Below are 20,240 nucleotides of genomic sequence, written 5' to 3'. Positions count from 1 at the left end.
TCCAAATGAGAAGGGTTAGGCCTCAATACTGGGGTTCCCTTTTGTGGGAGTTGGTCCCCAACTCAGGGAGGGATAGGCTTCTGACCTTAAGGGGAAGGAGGCAGATTCATACCCTAGTATGAAGAGGTGCTTAGCCAAGAAGTTTGGTCTGACCCCAGAGCAATATAGAATGAAGTTCAGGGACACCCAGAAGGTCAGTACCCAGTCTTGGGTTGACTTTGTAGACACCTCACTAAAGGCACTAGAGGGCTGGATTATTGGCAACAAAGTAAATACTTATGAGGGGTTATACAATCTGATCATGAGAGAGCACATCTTGACCAATTGTATCCAAGAAAGGTTACGCCAGCATCTAGTGGACTCTAAGCAGACCAACCCTAGAGAGCTAGGGGAGGCAGCTGATGAGTGGTTGAGAACCAGGGTGGTTGTCAAGTCCCAGGGGGGAGACTCCAAGAAGGGGGGGACAGGTCCCCAAAAACCTAAGGAGGGAGGTGGTAAGCCCACCACAGAGACTCCCTCTGTACCCCAGAACCCTAAGAAGGAGGAGAGTAAATCCCACTCCCACTCTGACAAGCAGAGACAGGGAGACCCAGGGTTAAAAAAACTCTTGGACAGTAGGGCTTGCTTTGACTGTTAGCAGACAGGTCACTTCAGAGGAGATGCAGCCTGTCCAAAGAAGGTGGTTAGCACTGGGCTGTCCAGTGTAGCCATAGAGGAGGATTCCTCAGATGATGAAGTCCTCCTAGCATTGAGCTGGGAGACAGGACCAGATGGTAAGCTGGTGATCCCTGAGGGTGGGAGTAAACACTTCCACTACATTCAAGTGAATGGGATCCCTACCACTGGCCTGAGAGACACCTGTGACAGTCACACTATAGTGAGTGACCGGTTAGTGACCCCAGACATGTATGTCCCAGGAAAGACAAAGAAAGTCAGGATAGCCACAGGGGAGGTCACCTCCAAACCTGTAGCCATAGTGCCCCTAGAGAGGGAGGGTATCCTTGACTGGATTAGGGTGGTAGTCAGTGCTGACCTTCCCCTAGATTGTATCCTGGGCAATGACCTCCCAGAGGTGAGTCTGGTCACAGATGGGGTGGTCGCCCAGGGCGCCCCCCCAACCCAAAGTCCTGGGGAGTCAGTCCCTACAGTTAGGAGACAGGGGTCCCCAAGAAAAGGAAAGAAGAAAAGGAAGGGTAGGCCACTCTTAAAGAGAGTTCCAGGGAGCCAAAGGCCTTCTGCCCCAGTAGGGGGGGAGCCCAGAGTTGGCACTGGTGAGGCCTCACCTGACCCCAAGGAAGTCCTGAGTAGTCAGGCAGCTGTCCAGATGCAAGGTGTTGCCCCTGCACTGACAGAAGGGAGAGTGGAAGGAGGGTGTCTGTCACAGGAGGTGGTAGCCCCCCACTCTAGACAGCAAGAGGGGTGCCAGGACCCCAAAGATGCCCCTAAAGCAGCTCAGCCACCTGTCAGTGGAGAGCTTAGGGTGTGGTTCTGGGTACTGACAGCTGTCAGTAGCCTCTGCTGGGTGCTAGCCTTCCTGGCAGCACTGTACTTGGCCTGGGAGGCAGACCCCAGGGCCAATAGCAAAGTAGGCCCCCTGACCCTATTGGTCATGGTGGGGTTGCTCAAGTGTTGGGTGACCTCTTTGGGTAAGCTAGGTGTTGCCCTAGCAACGTTTGGAGTAGGGGAGGTGGGCATCTCACTACCCAAGTTGGCAGAGAGAAAGGAGGAAGACCCCCCTAGAGGAAAGTTTCAGTTTGTGTTGGGTCCTTTTACTGTTGGGATGGCTTCACTACCCATAGGGAGTGACCCTGACAGGAGGATATAAGGCAAAGTAGGCCCTGCAAAGGGACAGCCAGTTTTCTTCACTATCTTCCTCGCCTAACAAGCCAGGAAGACTCTCCCAGGGTTGGGCTGAGTCTCCTGGGCGTGTGGGCTGGGGGGGGGGGGGGTTGTGTGAGAAAACAGGGCTGATTGCAGAGGCCCCATAACTTTTTGCCCCCATTTTCCACTTTTTGCTGGTGTTTTCCTGACTTAAAGGTGCCCTGGGTACTGCTAACCAGTCCCAGGGCCTGTGCTCTGTGTAAAATGGATATGCAAATTAGGCTAATTATAAGTGGCTAAGTTAACCTACCTATAAGTCCCTAGTATATGGTAGGGCATGTAGGTTTAGGGACCACAGCATAGGTGGTGCACACCTAGGTGCATTGCTGAGGTGCCCAGTGTCATTTTAAAAGCAAGCCTGCCTTGCTGGCTGCTTTTAAATTAAAGTTATATGCAAATTCGACTTTGGAATTAAAGGTACTTCCAAAGTCTTAAACTACCTTATTTTTACATATAAGTCACCCCTAAGGTGTGCCCTATGTGCCCCTAGGGCTGGGTGCCATGTAACTATAAGCAGGGACTTTATAAAAATAGATTTATAAGGCCTGGTGAGGTAAAAACAGCCAAATTTGTTTTTCCCTCATTGAAGTAAATGGCCTTCATAGGCTAGAATGGGCAGACTTTATTTTAAATTTTAAAGTCTCCTTAAATGTTGCATACCAAGAATTTGGTATCAAATTAATTGTTGTAATAAATCCTACAACTTCCAGTTGTTGGATTTAATATAACTAGTTCAGGTAAAAAGTTTAGACTTTACATAAAAAGTTGCCAATTTCAGCTCTGCATTGTTTTTGCTGCTGTGCTCTGATTGGCCAGTCTGCAGCAGCTTCTGCCAGGCTGCCTTGATGAGGTGTGAAGTGGCCAGACTTCACACAAAGGAATGTGCTTGGGGGAGAGAATCTCCCCTCAGCAGATGGTGAGGCAGGAAGGGGGAGGGCTGCCAAACTGGTCTTCAAAGGCAGAGAAGGACATTTGCAGCACCCAGCAACACCCCCACATCCTGCAACCCCAGACAGCTAGGTGCCCCCTTGATTAGATTAGGAGAGGGCAGGAGAGGGGTGTGTTTATGATTTTTAGCCACACCAGTGGGTGGGCTCAGCCAGATGTAACCTCCAAAAATCAGATTCAGCCATGTTGGATTTTTAGAGACTGTTGCCTTCTGGGATGGATTTTTGCCACACTTCCCAGGAAGTGGTCATCACAGGGGGACGACCCTGTCCCTGATTGGAGAACCAGGGCCCCCCTGCTTTTCACCCAGGAGCAAGGATAAAACTGGCAGACCTGCACCCACACCTCAGATCCCCTCCAGAATTCAACAAGAAAGGAACTAAAGAAGAAGAAGGACTGCCCTGCTGGACCCCTGGCCTGCACCTGGAACCTGCACTCAGAAGGACTGCACCAGCTGCACACTTGGGCTTCACCACAAGAAGGACTTTGCCTGGCTTCAACTGGTTCAAGGAGGGACTCCCTGTTTGCTACAGGTGAAAAATTGCTATCCAGAGTCCCCTGCACCAACTCCTGAAAAAGTGACCAGCTGACCACTGTCCAGTGGCCAAAAAGGAGTTTGCGCCAGGTGCATTCTGGGAGTTGAAGTCCGCACTTCCCAAGGACCATCACAGAACTTCTGGACCCTTGGGGTGAGCTGTGGACCCCAAAAGAACCTTGAAAGAACATCTGGGTGAAGCCCCAGAAGTTTGGAAAAGATTGGAGAATTTTTGAAAAAAAGCTCCATAAAGTGACCGACCCGACGCAGAAATTCTAGCCGGCTTGCCTCAACCGCGACCCGGCCTGACTTCGTGGTTCGTCCCGGTAAAGAAAAACATCCAAAAAAGAGACTAAGGGGGTTATTCCAACTTTGGAGGAGGTGTTAATCCGTCCCAAAAGTGACAGTAAAGTGACGGATATACCACCAGCCGTATTACGAGTTTCATAGGATATAATGGACTCGTAATACGGCTGGTGGTAAATCCGTCACTTTTCCGTCACTTTTGGGACGGATTAACACCTCCTCCAAAGTTGGAATAACCCCCTAAGTCCGAAGGTAAAAAGTTGACCGGGACCTCCCAGCCATCGAATCCGAGAAGGGCTCCACGGACGTCGGATCAAGATCCAGGTTTACCCCAGTCGAAGGATTTTCATCTCGAAAAAACGACTAAGTCCGAAGGTAAAAATCACCACCGAGGAAACCGACTTCGCGTATCCGGACAAGGGCTCCAGGAGGTCGGATTCAACTGGCAGGTTCGTCCCGGGGAAGAAAAACATCAAAAAAGAGACTAAGTCAGAAGGTAACTTTTTAACCGAGGACTCCCGCGACTTGTAGCCGAGCAGGGCTCCATCGCGGTCGGCCTGAAAGTTTGACTTTGCCCCGGTCCTGGTGCAACCAGATGACCCGATTGGCGCTTTTTGTTTCTAAGCGCTAGAAAATAATAATACTTTAAAAATTCATATCTCCGGTTCCCCTGAACCGATTTTAATCGTTTTTGTGTCATTTTAAAGATAAAAATATAAGCTATTTTTATAAATTGGTTTTGGATTTTTAAACTGTTTCCTGTGTTTTATTTAATTACTGTTTTGTGATATTTGAATGCTTTACACTTTGTCCCCTAAGTTAAGCCTTGACGCTCGATGCCAAGCTACCAAGGGTTGAGCTGGGATTAATTTACTGAGACCCAACTGTACGTATGTGGAGGTTGGTGGCTTGTTGCTAGGTGTAGGTACCTACCTGCCCTACCAATAACCCATTTTCCAACAGACCCTGTCTACGATTCTGCGCCATAGCTCCATCTTCCTACCTATGGAGGTGTGCTGCACCTGTGATCTGAATAGCTGTGGCTCTACCCGGACGCATTTCCTCCACCATGACCCTGAGCTCCTCCTCAGAGAACCTGGGGTGTCTTTGCGGTGCCATGATGTGGTGTGGGTGATGTGTAGGGTGGTGTGTGTTGTGATGTCTGAGGGGATGTGTTCGTGTGTGTTGTCTGAGGTGCGTGGATGTTGTGTGAGTGATGATGATGTGTGCCTGTGGATGCTAGTATTGTTGATAGTGGTGTCTCTCCCTGTGCTTCTTTCTCAATTTTTGTCGTAGGGGTTTGTGGGTGATGTGGGTGTGTGTTTTATATTGTATTGGGTGTGTGGGAGTGGTGTGTGTATGTTTATCAGGTGTGTGTATTTTGAATTGTCCAATGTGGTTGTGCTTTGTAAATGTGTGTATATTTTGAGCGCGGCGGTGTGTACCGCCAATGGAATACCGCGGTTGATAGACCGCCGCGTGGATTAGTGGGTCGTGATAGTGTGGGCGTATTCCTGTTGGCGTGACGGTGTCGGTTTTGTTCTCGCCAGTTTATCACTGACCTTTGGTGTGGCGGACTTGTGTGGGTGTCTGGATTTTGGCGGATTCCGGCCAGTGGGTTGTAATAACTGTAGCGGAATTCCACCGCAGCAGCGGTGTGTTGGCAGTCTTCTGCACTGCGGTAAGCGGCATTTACCGCCAATGTTGTAATGAGGGCCTAGATTTCTATCTATCTATCTATCTATCTATCTATCTATCTATCTATCCATATATATATATATATATATATATATATATATATATATATATATATATATTTATATATATATACAAATATATATATCCACAGCAGAGGTACTCCAAATAGGACCTGGTTCAGCCATCACTGTGGCCTTCATCACTTGAACTTTGTAAGTGTCCACCGTGTATATAAAGACAGAGACAACAAAAAGGACAATCTTTGTGAGGAATACCGTTACTGAGGGCACCATCTTGGAATCAGCAAATACAGAATAAACATAAGCACAACACAAACATTATAGGGTTAAAAAACAGAACAGGGTAAAAAAACAGTACTTTAGGCTTAGGTCCTCTACAGACCCCCTATACTGATTCTGAGCAAAACAATACATACAGAGAGGCTCAACATCAATATACATATGCATCATTCTGTCCTCTGCTTGTACCCTGAGTTCCTTGTCGCGGTTGAGACCCACAGGACTTGTTGTTTCAAGGTCTATAATCAGTTGGAACTCCCTCTGCCTCAATCTCAAGGTGTGATTACCACCCTTGGGGTTCTGTACCACTTGTTCTACAGCAAATAACCTGAGCTTATATATACAAATAATTTTAAAATGTATTGTCACTGTTTGGGAACATAGACAATATGTTCTCCATCCAGTTTTTTAGGGCACTAACCATGTGGCAAGTGAGGCTGTGACAATATAACAAACCATTGAGGGCAGAAGGAGGAGGCAGTAGCAGTACAGTCATACATGTCAACAGAACCGATTCAGGCTGGAGACTCCTGATGTTTTGAAGCCCAAAAGGGCTTTATTTTATCTGTCTTCTGTGTAAAATGTCCTCTTTTTCAATGTAAGTCAATGGGAAAATCAATTCCTCACATTTCTTTTTCAAAATCTCTCTCTTACCAACTACAAAATGTTGGCAAGTATGGTACATTGTGTCAAAGAGGACAAGAGGAATGGGTTAGAGACATAGACTTGGAGAACAAATGGCAGGAGGGAGATGGGCAGGGGCATGAAACTGGCCTTACGGGGCAGGTGTCAGGAGTTGCAGCAGAACAATACACCACACAGTGCAAGCAGGACAGCAGTGCAGCACAACAAACAATTGAAAGCAATAGTGGGCGAAGGGCCATGCACATGTACATCAGAAAAGCACAGGGGACAGAGGCAAGGGCATCAAGCTGACCAAAACAGAAAGACAGGAGGGACAGTTGCAGCACAAAGGACCAATAAGGGCAGGAGGAGGGGGCAGGAGCATGGCAATGGACTGGATAAGGCCAGAGGGAGAGGATAGTGACCTGCACATCAAAAATGGAGCACAGGTGGTAAGTGGGAGGAGAACAAAGATGACCATGCAGGGCAGATGGGATGGATTGAAGGGCAGCAGTGAGACTATAATGGCATACACAGAGACAATGAAGGGAAGGTGGGAGTGGATCAGGATCCACAAGCTGGTCACACAGGGCTGGTGAGAGGGGCTGTGGCAGCATGGCAAGCAGGAGGAGTAGTGGCAGCACAACGTCCATGGTTGGCAAGAGAGAGTATGCAGTTGCATGCACAAAATTACCATGGAGTACAGAAGGGAGGGGTAGGGTCTGAACAAAGAAAAGTGAGGGAGGAGAAGGGACTTCACAAGAGACCACACAGGTTAGGCAGGAGGAGCAGTTGCAGCACAACAGAGCATGGAGGGCAGGAGGGAGTTTCAGCAAAATTGACCATGGGGGACAGGAGAGCGACGATAGGGGTATAGAACTCAGACAGGCAGGGTAGAGGTGGCAGGAACATGCGGCAGCCATATGACCATGCTAGGCAGGCAGGAGGGGCAGTGGCAGCTCAAGAGAACACTCTGAGTAGTAAGGACAAGCAGTGGCAGGTCTATTGAACACGGTGGGCAAAAAGTAGGGAGCAGAGGTAATCACACAGGCATCAGAGGGCAAGGGAAGGATAATGGGGCAGCAAGCTAAACATAGAGACTAAGGAGGACAGTCATTATGGGGCATAGATGTGAACAACAAAGGGTAGGAGGAGTGGGGAAGGACATCAAGCTAAAAGGAGGGCAGTAGCAGTACATCATACTAGGCAGGGCAGTAGGGAGGGGCAACTCATCCCAATGGCAAGCATGAGGACATTTAACTCTTTTAGATGCTGATTTTACAAATGAGCTACAAGAGCTTGGCTAGCTCCCAACATCATCCAACTTATAATGGTGAGCAGCTGCACTTTTTGGACTTGGGTATACTGCCATCTGGAAAAACCTACCATACTCAGATACTTCTGAAAACTAAACATCTGGGGGAGTGCAGGGTGGTATGCTTCACATGCACCCCCCACCATTTTCTTATCCACAATACCCTGCAAAGCTCTAACTTTCCCTACAATTCTGTGATGGAAACGTCCAGAATCCAAAGGAATCTACAAAGTCCCTACCACCCAGCATTGCCCCATCTGTACTGATAGAAACTCTGCCCCACTTGTGTGGATGCCCAAAGGAGAATCAGCCTAAAAGCGTACAAAAACAAAACCTGCCCTTTTTAACCTGTTTGGGTCCCCTTTCATTTCTACACATTTTTGGCTCTTCCCTGTCACAGGCACTTGGCCAACCTACACAAGTGAGGTATCATTTTTATTGGGAGACCGAGAGGGAAGAGAGGATACACAAGTGAGGTGTCATTTTTATCGGCGGACTGAGAGGATTACTGGGTGGTAGGACATTTTTTTCTCCCCTCAGATTTCAGAACTTTGCGGCATATTTATACTCCGTTTGCGCCGAATTTGTGTCGTTTTTTTCTACGCAAATTCGACGCAAAACTAACTCCATATTTATACTTTGTCGTTAGACGCGTCTAGCGCCAAAGTTCATGGAGTTAGCGTCATTTTTTTGCGTGAACACCTTCCTTGCGTTAATGATATGCAAGGTAGGCGTTCCCGTCTTAAAAAATGACTCCGATGCATATGCGTCGTATTTATACTCCCGGGCAAAAATGACGCCCGGGAGTGGGCGGGTCTAAAAAACCCGCATTAGCGCCGGATTTTGAGAATGAGCCCAGAGGTGCCCTCCCCTGCCCCCAGGGACACCCCCTGCCACCCTTGCCCACCCCAGGAGGACACCCAAGGATGGAGGGACCCACCCCAGAGACATTAAGGTAAGTCCAGGTAAGTATTTTTTTTTTTTTTTTTTTGTGACATAGGGGGGCCTGATTTGTGCCCCCCTACATGCCACTATGCTCAATGACCATGCCCAGGGGACAGAAGTCCCCTGGGCATGGCCATTGGGCAAGGGGGCATGACTCCTGTCTTTGCTAAGACAGGAGTCATTTCAATGGGGGATGGGCGTCGTTAAAAAATGGCGCAAATCGGGCTGTGGCGATTTTTTTGCCTGACTTGCACCATTTGTGGACGCCCATACGCCATTTTCCCCCTACGCCGGCGCTGCCTGGTGTACGTCGTTTTTTTTAACGCACACCAGACAGCGCCGGCGGCTAACGCCGGCTAACGTCATTGAATAAATACGGCGCCCGCATGATGCTTCAGAATGGCGTTAGCCGGCGCTAATTTTTTTGCCGCAAAACTGCGTTAGCGCAGTTTTGCGTCAAAAAGTATAAATATGGCCCTCTATGTGGCAGAACTCTGAGGGCAATTTTTTTTATACATATTTCGAGGTTTACAAGGTGTTAGATCTGACAGCCATAGGATGGTCACCCTTAACTTTTTGCCTGCCTCCCTCCACTTTTTGGATACTGCTTTTGCTGGTTTTTAGAATCTGCACACTTTACCACTGCTAACCAGTGCTAAAGTGCATATGCTCTCTCCCTTTAAACATGATGACATTGGATCATACCCAATTGGATTATTTAATTTACTTATAAGTCGCTAGAAAAGTGCATTATATGTGCCCAGGGCCTGTAGATTGAATGCTGCAAATGGGCCTGCAGCACTGATTGTGCCACCGACTTTAGTAGGCCCTTAACCATGTCTCAGTCCTGACATTGCAAGGCCTGCGTGTGCAGTTTCACTGCCAATTCGAGTTGGCATGTAATAGTACTTGCCAAGCCTAAAACTCTCCTTTTTCTACATAAGTCACCACTAAGGTCGGCCCTAGGTAATCCATAGGGCAGGGCGCTGTGTAGACAAAAGGCAGGACATCTACCTGTGTAGTTTACATGTCCTGGTAGTGTAAAACTCCTAAATTCGTTTTTGCACTGCTGTGAGGCCTGCTCCTTCATAGGCTAACATTAAGGCTACCCTCATAATGTTTGTGTGGTAGCTGCCGATCTAAAAAGAGTAGGAAGATCATATTTAGTATGGCCAGAATGGTAATACAAAATCCTGCTGACTGATGAAGTTGGATTTAATATTACTATTTTAGAAATGACACTTTTAGAAAGTGAGCATTTCTCTGCACTTAAATCCTTCTGTGCATTACAATCCACATCTGGCTAGGTTCAGTTGACAGCTCCCTTGTGCATTCACTCAGAGAAACCCCAAACACAGGATGCTCAGCCTCACTTGCATACATCCGCATTTTGAATGGGTCTTCCTGGGCTGGGAGGGTGGAGGGCCTGACACTTTCATGTCAAAGGACAGTAGTCTGCCCTCACACAAAGGACTGCCACACCCCCTACTGGGACCCTGGCAGACAGGATTGACCTGAAAGGGGACCTTGTGCACTTCTAAACCACTCTTTAAAGTCTACCACACTTCAAAGGCACATTTGGGTATTTAAACAGGGCCTCTGCCCCTACCAACTCAGACACTTCCTGGAGAAGAAACTGGGACCAGAACCTGCATCCTGTCAAGAAGAACTACCTGGCTGCCCAAAGGACTCACCTGTCTGCTTTCTGTGAAGGACTGCTGCCTTGCTGTTGCCCTGCTGCCTTGCTGCTCTCTGGCTGAGGTGAAGAAGTGCTCTCCAAGGGCTTGGATAGAGCTTGCCTCCTATTCCCTGAAGTCTCAGGATCAAAAAGACTTTATCGCTGCAAGAAGAACTCCTTGTGCGATGAAAATCGACGCACAGCCTGCCAGAAATGCCGCACATCCTGCATCGCAGTGAAAAATTCACTGCATGCTGACCCGGAATGACGCAGTCCAACTTCGCAATGAGAAGATCGATGCAGCACCAGCGTAGTGACCTGAAATGTAACGCACGGCTCACTAGATTGACACACAGCCAAGCCAGAACGACACAGCCTGACTTCCAGAGAGGAATCGATGCAACACCTGCTCTGCGGTAGAGAGTTCCATGCAATGCCCACCGGATCGACGCAGACCTTGTGACTTGTTCCTGTCAGTGCCAGATTTAAACACATCGTACCAGGGGCATCCGAAAACCCCGCAACCCGAAGAGGATCTAAGACCGAGCGCCGGAAATCGATGCACACCAGTTCCTGCAAGGAAACTAAATGACGCATCGCTGTGTGTGGCCAGATAAATGGACGTACACCTCCCTGTTTTCCACACATCTCCTCCTCTGCTGTTCTTTGTGGAGATTTTGAATGCAAACCAGATACTTTGTGCTTGCAAGAGTCATTTATTGCTTTTAAGAGATTAAAGACACTTTATATCCTTTTAAAGTGATATTCCAAAATATACTTATTGCATTTTAATAATTCTGACCTGCATTTATCCAGATAAATATTATATATTTTTCTAAACACTGCGTGGAGTATTTTTGTGGTGCTATACTGTGTTATTCCATGATTTATTCCACAAATTCTTTACACATTGCCTTGTAAGTTAAGCCTGACTGCTCAGTGCCAAGCTACCAGAGGATGGGCATAGGATAATTTGGATTGTATGTAACTTACCCTGACTAGATTGAGGGTCCTTGTTTGGACAGTGGGTAACCTGACTGCCAGCCAAAGACCCCATTTCCTCCATTGGTGATCAGCAGTGAGGATAGGACGTGTATTTGTGCAGTGACATACAATAGCTAAGTGTTCCCTACCTACCCACAGTTGAAGGTCAACTTGATTTTTTAAGGGATTCTGGGTTATAGAACTTGGTGGGAGTCACACAAGTCACCCCATCCTAGATTCCTTTGGATGTATAGGTTTAAAAAATGTACAGGCTTGCTCAGTTTCCTTAGGTGCTGACTTTGCTAGGGAGCAAAATCCATAGCTAGGGACATTGCAAAAAAAGGGTCATTTTTGATTGGAAAAATGTGATGTGTCCAGGTAGGGTTTTGGGCCATTTCCTGTCATGGGCACTAGGCCTACCCACACAAGCGAGTTACCATTTTTATCAGGAGACCAGGGGAATGCTGGGTGGAAGAAAGTTTGTGGCTCACCTCAGATTCAGGAACTTTCCATCACGGAAAGTTGATGTAAATGTGTTCTTTTAAACAAATGTTGAGGTTTACAAGTGATTCTGGGTATCAAAACCTGGTGAGAGCTACGCAAGTCACCCCATCCTTGATTTCCCTAGGTATCTAGTTTTCAAAAATGTACAGGGTTGCTAGGTTTCCCTAGATGCTGGCTGAGCTAAAGGTCAAAATCCACAGCTAGGCACATTGCAAAAAAGGGTCAGCTTTTTCTGGAAAAATATGCTGTGTACTAGCTGTGTTTTGGGCTGTTTCCCTTCGCAGAGACTAATGTCCATATTTGACAGAAAATGACGGAGGGTGACGCTGCCTCCAAACTGGCAGCTCCGCGCTCCGTCATTTTCACAACGCATATAATTGAATACGTGCACCCCTGTGTTGTCCCCTGTGCTGGTGCTAAATTATGCTGCATTAAGCTGCCTGGAAGGATGTCTGCATTGAGGGGTTTGATTGTTTAAGTGTGGGAAGGTGTCCCTTCCTGCACATAAACAATCACTAATGGCGATTTGCCCCTGAAGTGTCAAAGTGTCATTTGGAAATGATTGTTTATGTGCAGGAAGGGACACCTTCCGGCACATGAACCATCATGTCTGGAATTTTGCTCTTTCTGCAGCATGCATAGACAAAGCGAAAAACAAGGAGGAATAAAAATATTCCTCCTTGTTGAGCCCTTCTAACGCCACCCCTGGCAAAATCTTGTGAATCTGAGGCAGCGTCAAAATGCAATGGGTGTTGCTGTGGCACGCCCACAGCAACACCCATTGCATGCCCCTTCCACGCAAAGGACTATTTGTGAAGGGGCTGTATTTACAAGATGGCGTTAAGCCACAAAATGTGACTTAACGCCACCTAGTAAATATGGTGCAGGGCACAGCACCACCAGCATATCACTAAAAGTGATGCTCCGGTAGTGCTACGAGCTCTTAAATATGCCCCTAAACCTATTGACACACATGAGGTACCATTTTTATCAAGAGACTTGGGGGAACACAGAATAGTAGAACAAGTGTTATTACCAATTGTCTTTCTCTGTATTTGTGCCTTCTAAATGCACAACAGTCTGTAAGAAAGAAGTCATTTTGAGAAGAAATGCCATCTAATTCACATGCTTGAATGGGTATCCCCGAAATCAGAAATGTGAAAATAACCACTGCATTCTAAACTTCATATTCTGTGCTTATTTTGGACATACATAAGTTTCCTTGATACCTATTTTTCACTCTTTATATTTTACAAAATGAATTACTGTATACCCAATACACAATGACAAACCATTGCAAGGTGCAGCTCAGTTTTTCCTTGGTGTGAGTAGGGTCCTTAGTGAGCCTACAAGCCCTATATATTCCTGCTACTAGAAGTGTCCAACAGATTTATTGGTATATTGCTTTTGAAAAATTGCCATACTTCTTCTAAAGTACAGATGAAAATGTAGACACAAATTGTTGTTTTTTTAATTCAATATCAGTTCTTTTTTTAAATTCAACTGTTACTTTCTATGGGAACACCTTAAAAAATCTACATAAATGACCCCTTCTTGAATTCAGAATTTTGTCCATTTTTCAGAAATGCATAGTTTTCCGGGATCCACCATTGGTTTCATCCCCATTTCTACCACTAACTGGAAGGAGGTTGAAAGCACAACAATAGGAAAAATAAGCTATGTCTCAGGAAAATGCTAAAACTGTGGACAAAAATGTGGTTTTCTTATTCAAGTCTGTCTGTTCTTGAAAGCTTGGAAGACGGTTGTTTTAGCACCGCACACCCTTCATTGATAACATTTGCAAGAAAAAAAACAGATGCTTTCTTCTGCAGCACTTTTTCCCATTTTTCCTAGAAAAAACAAAATGCTGGTGTATTTAGGCTAAATTCTTGGTCCTCTCCAGGGGAATCCATAAACCCTGGATACCTTTAGAATCCCCAGGATATTGGGAAAAAAGGACGCACACTTGGCATGGATACCTTATGTGGAAAAAAAACGTTATGGGGGGCTAAGTGTGAACTATCCAAAATAGCCAAAAGAGGGCTTAGCACGGGGGGAGGCAATGTGGGAGGCCTAGCAGCTAAAGGGTTAAAGTAATTCCACTAAATCAAATGCTGCCAATTCCACCAACCCCTACTCAATTCACCAAAGTCCGCTAAGTGTTTTTTATTTAAAATGGAAAAGTACTTTTACACATCCAAAGCTAAATAATGTGCACACAATTGCTAACATATACAAAATAACCAGTGAAAAAAACAAGGGACACATCCTGTAATGGGCCTCAAAAACCTTAAACGGTGTACACTAAATGAAGGCTACAGTACTCTATAACCCCCTACATTTGGATTAAACCTGTAGGTTTGTAGGTCTTAGGCACCTTTAACAGATGGAATGCCAGCACACCCTTACCTAAAGCACAATCATGTGACGCGCTACTATTAAAATTTAAAAAAAGGTCTACTGACTTTGCCATAAAGTGATACCAAACATTCATTAAATAAATTGGTGTTTTCCAACATCATTTAACCTTTTAGGAAGCCATGATAAACACACACACATTTCATTTTCACTATTCAAAGGCAACACCAATTAGCTTCAACATATAACTGCAAACACTACAAAACAATGAACAACTCATTTTTATTGTTGAATAAGGCTTTCTAGCAACCATAAAGAACACAGTAACTCAATGGGTCCAGTCACTCTTAAGGCACACCAGGAGCTCAGCCAAGAGAAAATTTGATCCGAGTCACGACTGTTCAGTGATCATTAACAAAATACCCCATTTCAAAATATGGATGGATGTCTCCTGTGTGGGGCTGCTGTACTTCAGCCTTTCCCACAGTGTCCACTTTAATGTTTTGATGAAGCCAAAAAGAAAATATGCAAACCTTTCCTAGACCCACAAGGCCCTTCTCGATGCTTTTTTGACATAAACCATTGTTTCATTTTGTGCTGCCTTTGATGCAACCACCAGCTCTGTTGGTAAATATTTCCTTTTGGTTTTGGAAATGTTTGACGCAAATGGAAGTCCTGATTTTGTAACTGTGGGGGAACCGTGGGGGGTGCTCCCGCCCTAGTGGTACCATACAATCACAAGATCACTCTGTTCCCTGCCTTTGGTTTTAATATTCGTTCGGGAAATACATTTTCAGTATTGTATAATGCACTGTGTGAGTCAAGGGTTCTTAACTTGTGCTCTGGGGACACCTGGGAGTCCCTGAGGCTTCTTCAGGGGTCCCACAACTGTTCTATAAAATTAAGTGATATTACAATGAATAACTTAAAGTTAATAAATTATATACTTAAATAAAGAAGCAAAATTAAAAACGGTAATACTTTTCCAAATTCGATTGTGAATTAAACTAAATAGTCCTATATTTGAGTATTTGTTTTATGCATACACAATTTTATACTTTTGTGTATTATAGTGCTTAGGCTGGTGGTCCTCGGCTTTCAGTAATGACTCCAAGGTGGTCTTCTGATTCCAGCAAAGATTCAGTGGTGGTCCACAGCAGTCAAAAGGTTAAGAACCGCTGTTGTAAGTAATAAGAAATATTAGTGAAATAAAATTCTCCCTTGACGTTAAATAAGGTCCCTACATCAGCCTAATTAAGTATTTGCTGATCATTTGTGGTCAAATGTGTTGCTTTTGAATTGTACTGTATATTTGACCTGACCCCATTGGTAATTAAAGGGCAAACCACCATCTCTATGATTCTGCTCCCTGCCTAGCACACTTCCTTAAGTGGCAGGAGAGGAACCCACCTTCTCACTTTTTCAGCTCTTTCCTGTTCTTCTCCTCTCCCCCGCTTCTTTCTCTCTTTGCACTGGCAGGAATAGGCGGCCTGTGTGATGGTAGAATTACTGAGCTCCCCTTTGGCACAGTTTCTTCCTTGTCCTAAAAGTAGTGGGCTGGTGGAGCTTTGAACCTGCCCTCCTGCTCAGTCTTTGTTAGTGTTCTGACCTGAGGTATCCCTGCAGTAGCACTCCAGGGTCTTTGAGAAAAGCTCTCTCCTTACCTGCACACCCCAAACACCTAAGGCCTTCATCCACATGTAGGATGAATTTGTTTCCAGCCAAAGATTATAGTGTTAACAACTCCTAGGGCATCCACAGCCAGGACCAGTCTCCCATAGACCAAGAGACCCTAGCTAGCCATTCCTCTACTGCCCCAAGACTGAGTTGGGAACTTGTGTCATTAGTTCTGGATAAAGAGAATAACAAAAGTAGGAATATACACTTCCAGAGTGGCCCCCAGCACTATAGGCAAGGTTTCTCCAGCACGTTTGTCTCCTTCCTCTTCTGTTGCCCTTTTAATTCTCAGATTTTCCCTGTGAATAAGCTTAAAATAGAGGTAGAACTAACTAGAATGTGGGAGTATCTGACCAAACCAGAACTGGCGCACCACTTCTGCCCCGACTGGTACTGTCTCATGTCCAGAGGAGCTTTGACCTGCTATATAGCAACCAAAGTAATTAACTTGGCACAACAGGATATCTCAGAACATGATTCTCATTCAGGCTATTTTAGCTAAATATGTCCAGTTCTATAGTTCACACATGGATGCATTTAGGGCAAAACTAACTTTGGATATGTGTTTGTGATTAATGGAAAAATATACTTCAGCCCTCCTGCCTCATAACAGTCCAAAAATATGATTTAGGAATATTTTTACCAAAGCACAAACCCTTTTAAACATTGCAAATTTTACACTTCACTTAAAAAGAAAGAGAACACTTGGAATTGAATTAGAAGACCTGAGCAGGCCATATACAACCGATTTTCTCCGCTTTTGCCATATTGTTACCTGTGCACAGAACCCAGACGACAGTCATCCTCACTCACGGTCATATTAACAAGCCAAGTGCACCGCCGGTGCGTCACTTTTTGTGATACACTAGTGGCGCATAGTGCAGACCCATATCAACGAGTCCATACTAAGCCACTTTGCGTGACTTTTCATGGCTTTGGAGATATGGTGTAAGGCAATGCAATGCAAGTCGCTGCATTGTCTTACAGCATCAAGGGTGCATTCCATGGGCGTTTTGGTGGGTTTTCCCATGCAAGACTCATGGGTTTGAGGCATTCCCAGATTTACAGGAATCTGTAATCCTGGGAATGCGTCAAAACTATACCCTTCCCAGGGCAGGAGCAATGAGTAGAAATATCTTTCCTTGTTGATTCCTTGTTCCATGTGTCCTGCATTCTGTAACACGCAGAGAAAGAGGAAAATACCTCTCTGAATTGTTTTTGAGCAGAAAGGTGTACTTTCCTGCACAAAACAATCTTCTGACAACACAGACACCCTTGCACTATGGTGCAAGGGTGCCTGCATTGATGCTACAGAGCAATTTGTGCACCAGAGCAGGGTGAAATTACAGAAATGCACTGTATCTTGTAAATACGCTGCATTTCTGCCCTTTCCCTGTGGCACAGGGCAGCGCAGCAAGGTTACTTGCTGAGCTTCTCTGCGCCACAGGGCTTGTAAATATGTCCCTCAGTCTGCATGTATGTTGTGCACATGCTTGTGTACATGTGTGCAATTCACATCTTACCCCAGCTGCATGCCAGCAGACCATATTTTAAAAGGTGGGAGCATGCAGATACAGCTCTAAAACAGTTTAAACAGAGGCTTACAGTGAATGAGTTTCATTTGGGGGACTCACTCACAGCCGAGATCCAAAAAACAGAAGTTCAAAAAGTTTCTCGTGTTGGAGAATTTGCTTCCTTACTTTAAAGTCGACATTATTTTGAGATACACGTTTTTGATAAAGCTTCAGGTTATCATTGACTCTTGAACTCACTGGCCAATCACTAGATAAGTAACTCAGTGCCCTTTCTCACCATCTTCATATTCGGTGCACAAATGTTCTCTTCATATCTTTTCAGTTAATTATCAATCAGCACCCTTTAATAACCATTGGTTCCTGTTGATCTGTTGTTATATTCAGCTGAAGCATATTATTGCTTCCTAACTGGTATGATTTCCTCTATTGTTAGTGATAATTCTGAGAGGCTTTCAGAATATCAAACAGTTATTAACTATATTTTTTTATTTTTCGCACTTATGCAAATGTTGTGAAGAAAGTTACAGTTCATTAACTCTGTTTTTGTTATTTTACCAAATTAAATTGCCACACATTTATATGATGTGTGGAACGTAGTGAAAAATAGCTACATAGGAGCTGGTCTTTAAGCAAATTCATGGCACCAAACGCAACGCTATATTATGACTTGTCTCTTATTAAAGCATTTGTACACAGCCCATAAAAAGAAGAATGGATCAGTTAAAAGTACATTACATAGTCCATAATCTCTGAAAGTTATACACATTGTTCGGACTCACAAATCCGACACCACTGCTGTTTTCCTATACCACATTTTGCAATTCATAATACCTCATGAATATGAATAAAGTAAGTTTGTTATTTATTAATGAATATTAAAACACAATCTGTTACCACAATATGCTAGCACTGTTAAAATACCATATATAAGGAGATTTGTTGTTTGCAAATCAGGCTTATGGCTTCTCCAGTGCAGCTTCAGCAATAGTAAATAACAAACAAAAACATGATGTAGTCTACAATCATGAAGCTTGTACATGTTTTGCGGAGCCAAATATAAACTAACAACGCCAGTTATTTATTGGAGCAAATATTTACACTACATATATCGAAATCTTTTATTTTTCATGCTATGCTGTTTATGTATATAAGCCCTTATTTCAAGTTGAGGGTTACATTCCAATCCCTGTGCACTACACCTGATATCCTTGGTATGGTGTTCCCCCAAACGTTTTGCCTTCACTCCTCTCTGCCTTTTTATTTTTTTATTTTATGGAAGTAGGACTCTGTGTACTTTACTACTGCTAACCAGTGTTAAATTGCTTGTTCTCTCTCCCTAAAACATGGCAAAATTGTCCTACACTTGTTTGTCAGATTTAACATACTTGTAAATCCCTAGTAAAGTGGTACTATATTACCAAGGGCCTGTAAATGCTGCTAGTAGGCCTACAGCACTCATTGGGCCACCCACCTAAGTAGCACCTTAAAGCCTGATTAAAGGCCTGTCACTGCAGCCTGTAGAGTGGGTCTAACAATGGCATTTCAATCTGGTAAAAACAAATTCTACAGGGCCTAAGTCTCCATTTTTTGTTAATCTGTCACCCTTATGACAGGCCCTGAAGGCTCATAAGGCAAGGTACATTGTATTTAAAAAGCACAGCATGTGTTCTCACATTTTACTTGTCATGGTAGTGAAAAACTCCCTATTGTAAGGCCTATCTCTCCCTTTGGATAACATTGAGTTACCTTATTACATTTACATTGCTGACGTTTGCTTGGAAGTAGGGAGGAATGTCATGTTTAGACTCAAGTGAATTGCAATATTTGAAGTCCTCCTTAATGGTAAAGTAAGATTTTAAGTCACAATTACGAAAATGCCACTTTAAGAAAGTTGCCATTTTCTTGTCCTAACCATTGGTGCCTTCTGCCTGTATCCTCCATCACATTACTATGAATGGCTCTGCTGTTAGGGGTTGTGTATTCCTGCTAGACAGTGAGACACAGGGGGATTGATGTTGGCAGTATGGGCCATCCTTGCAGGATGGTTAGGGGCAGAGATGTCCCCTGATCCACTTACACTTCAAAGGGCTTGCCTCGAGCACATACAAAGGAACCTGACACTAGTCTTATTCCATCTCAGACTTCTTGGAGCCTTTACAGGGGAAGGAAATAACTTTCCAGAACCAGATGGGAAGTAGTATAGGGAATCCCCCAACTTCAAAGGCTGGCACCAAGTAAAAATATTGCATCTCCTGATCCACTCATCAGTACATTCCTTGAACTGTGGACATTGTAGAAGAACTGCCTTGTTCCCTAGAAACTGTCTGCTGCCTGAGGCCTGCCTTGTTCCCCAAGAGGATTGTCCTGCTACTGCCAGAGGACAGCCTTGCTGCTTAAGGCCAACCCTGCTCTCTGAAAAGGAAGGCTTGACCTGTGCCCTTCATTCCAGGCTAACCACCTGAGTGACTACAAAGATCAATTGGTTGGCCTCCTGTTCTAAACTACAGGGATAAAACAAGCTCCAGAGGCCTCCCTGAAAATCCCCAACTAAACAGCTGCAACAGGATGCCCCTAACCTGCAACTGGCCCTGCCTGAGCTCAGCTTGCCTCTATTAAAGTGTGTCCCTGATCCATGCAATGCCCATCTGAGAAACTTTCTCTATTCTCATGGCCTCCTCCACTGCGAGCAGAATTCTTTGTGCCAGACTTTGAGAAGGTACCTTTTTCAGCAAGTCCCTGTATCTGGCATTTGCTCCATCATGGCCAGCCTGAAATTGTGACTTTCTCCAGGTCTAGCACAACCAGATGACTGCCAGTGGTGATTTGTGCCTTTAGGTGCTAGGCTTACTCAAAACAATAGAATTATATATATCCGGCTCTACTGTTTGGATTTTTGTCATGCTGGTATTATTTTATTCATTAAAATATACTCTATTTTTCTAAATTGGTTTAG

Source organism: Pleurodeles waltl, chromosome 1_2 (genome assembly GCF_031143425.1).
Source record: "Pleurodeles waltl isolate 20211129_DDA chromosome 1_2, aPleWal1.hap1.20221129, whole genome shotgun sequence".
Taxonomy (NCBI): Eukaryota; Metazoa; Chordata; class Amphibia; order Caudata; family Salamandridae; genus Pleurodeles; species Pleurodeles waltl.
The sequence above is the reverse complement of the archived record's forward strand: the minus strand, read 5'-3'. Positions refer to the sequence as shown.